Source organism: Anthonomus grandis, chromosome 13 (assembly GCF_022605725.1).
Source record: "Anthonomus grandis grandis chromosome 13, icAntGran1.3, whole genome shotgun sequence".
Classification (NCBI taxonomy): domain Eukaryota; kingdom Metazoa; phylum Arthropoda; class Insecta; order Coleoptera; family Curculionidae; genus Anthonomus; species Anthonomus grandis.
This window is the reverse complement of record NC_065558.1, coordinates 10,790,849-10,793,590: the sequence shown is the minus strand read 5'-3', so window position 1 is coordinate 10,793,590 and position 2,742 is coordinate 10,790,849. Positions and strand designations below refer to the sequence as shown.

General features: G+C 31.0%; 1 long non-coding RNA gene across 1 annotated transcript; it reads left to right on the top strand.

Annotated features, from left to right (window-relative positions):
• Window positions 1–909: 909 nt before the first annotated feature.
• LOC126744138 (uncharacterized) lies at window positions 910–2,509 on the top strand. Its single transcript, XR_007663074.1, has 4 exons — window positions 910–991; window positions 1,312–1,525; window positions 1,591–1,695; window positions 1,752–2,509. It is a non-coding gene; the product is annotated as an uncharacterized LOC126744138 (long non-coding RNA).
• The last annotated feature ends 233 nt before the right edge of the window (window positions 2,510–2,742 follow it).

Sequence of the window (2,742 nt, the reverse complement as noted above, 5' to 3'; positions counted from 1 at the left end):
GGTGGATTCTAGAGAAGTAGAGTAATGGATAATAAAATACAGGCAAAAGACATTTTTTCCAATAATTGTGTCAATAATAGCTTTATTTAAACCAAATTTTTTTTCGTACCTAGTTTTTATAAAATACAACTAAATTTGTTAATATTCTATAGTCACTAAAGTACTAAAGAACAATTACTAAAAAAAAATGATAAAACGCTTAGGGAGAAAAATGTACAGACAAATATAAAAAAAATTATATTTGTCTGTACATTACTTAAGGTATTTCTGACAATATGGGAAATCTTGTCAGTATGGATATTTATTGTTATTTATACGTCTTTTTTTAAATAAAAATATAGCAGCTACGTTAAACATTTCCTCTTTATTTATTTAAGGGCAATGTAAACTTCATACATTCTGGATATTTATAAATGAATGTTTTTGATTTATAAAATATCTAGAATGTGACTGAAATAATACTAATAGTATTATAGTAGCAGTCAGGAATATACTTCTTAGGTTGATCTTTCTTCTGTGTGAGGACAAACAATTATTTATATAAAAATCACATATATTATTAACTCGTTTATTGTAAACAAAAATCTCAAACCTATTTAAGCAATTATTACTACAAACTGACAAAATACATTTTAATTTCTTGCACGGAATTAAAGCCGATTATCATAGCAACAGAACGTTGCCTAACAAATTTAGTTCAAATATTTGTAATCTTCAGTTAACACGAGCAAAATCGTCATCAACAAGAGACACAACACGAACGCCACACATGGAGTAGAACAAAGGGATTTATCTTTACACAATTATGTCTAGCGTCAGATTATAACATGTGGTAGAAAGCCAATTAGTGACGAATCCGTTGGTACGGAACAATGTCAGCTCGACAACAAATTGCCGTAGTTGAGAACCGAACAATGTTGCACGACGACCGCAATTCGGAAGAAGCGATTGTTTCAAAATGGACGGCTTTTTAACTCATAATCCAATTTTGGTAATTAATTATTAAAAACTGTTGTTTTAAAATTTTGGTAAAGAGTAACTCTACTTAAGAAAAACCTAATTTATGAAAGAATAATTTTTTTGATCTAAATAACAGTTTAGAAAAAAAAATTTATTTCTGTTACAGCTTATAATAACCACTGGGAAATGCTATTTTTAGTCTCTATTAGATCAAGTATGCTTTTTTTCAACTTTCACATGTAGATAATTTTCAAATACCTATACATAGGTATATTCCTAACAATCCTAAGTAAGAAATGTTTTAATTTTTTGTTTATACTGAAGTTTTGACTTACTGAAGATTTATTTTAGAAGGTTCATCATGTCCGAAATAAATATAAGCGATTTGGACGATATACAACCTGAAACACTCTTCGATGGGCTGGATAGTATAACAGACGAGCAACCAGAGGATTCGGATATTGGAGGTGATAGCAATGCAGATGCTCTTCCAAATATTGCTTTTAGCAGAACTAGCAGGCCTAGCAGATACTCTACTCCTAATTCTCCTCTAAAATCTCAACCAGTTAGTACTTTCAGTATTGCATATACAATAATACCGAAATATTCTCAAAAATAAATTATTTTTAGAACTATCTGAAGACAGAAGAATAGATGCTGCGCAAATTCAAACGGATTTAACTGAGCTTGCGGATACTAATTAAGCTACCAACTTAGATCATGACTAAGATTTTGGTAAACCTAGCTGCTATAGGTTATGTGATCTTATAAATTTTTATTTATTATTTTAGATTTTAATTCTGATGATTCGGTCAAGGATACAGACTACGTCGATCTGTTAGATAATGAAATACTTATCGGGATTAGTGATGGGAAAACAGACACTAATCCCAATAAGTTTTTTAGATATGATTTTAGAGAAAAAACTGGATCAACTTTAAATAGTACTACTCTGAAATCTCCTCTAGAAATTTTTTTGCAATTGTTGGGGCGTAGACACTCTAGAAATGATTGTAGAGCAATCAAATTTATACGCAACACAGTGCTGTAAAAAGCTTGACTTGAATGTAGAAGATCTAAAAGTCTTTTTGGGAATTCTTATAATTTTGGGTTTTCACAGCCTGCCTAGCATGAAACTTTATTGGTCCACTGACAAAAATTTTAAAGTTGATAGAATTATAGACTTGATGACACAAAAAAGATTTCTTCAAATATTAAGATTTTGTCATTTGAACGACAACACCCAAATGCCAAGAAGAGCAGAACCGAATTACGATAAATTGTATGAAATAAGACCTTTACTCGATATTTTGTGTGACAATTTTAGATCCTACATTCCAAAAGGACATTGTGCAATTAATGAAAGTATGGTTGCTTTCAGAGGGCGCACAACACTGAAACAATATATGCCAATGAAACCGATAAAGCGGGGTTTTAAAGTCTGTGTAATGGCATGCTCTACTACTGGGTATATGATTTCCCTTCAAGTCTACCAGGGAAAACAAGAAACACAGACTGAAAATACTTTAGGTGAACGAGTTGTAATGGATCTTTCCGAACCTTTCTGGCATAAGCTTGGAATGTTTTGCTCCTTGTCATCAAAACTAGCTTTTTCATCACATTTTCTTAAGGTTAACCTATATTTTTGTGAAATAAATGTTTTAAGATTCAGAGCAAAGTTGTTTTATTTATTACTAAAAATAAGTGATTGAAAAATTGCTTATAAGATATATATGGGGTTTGAGGCCCATAAGGTGCACTGGTTGAATAATCGACCACCCT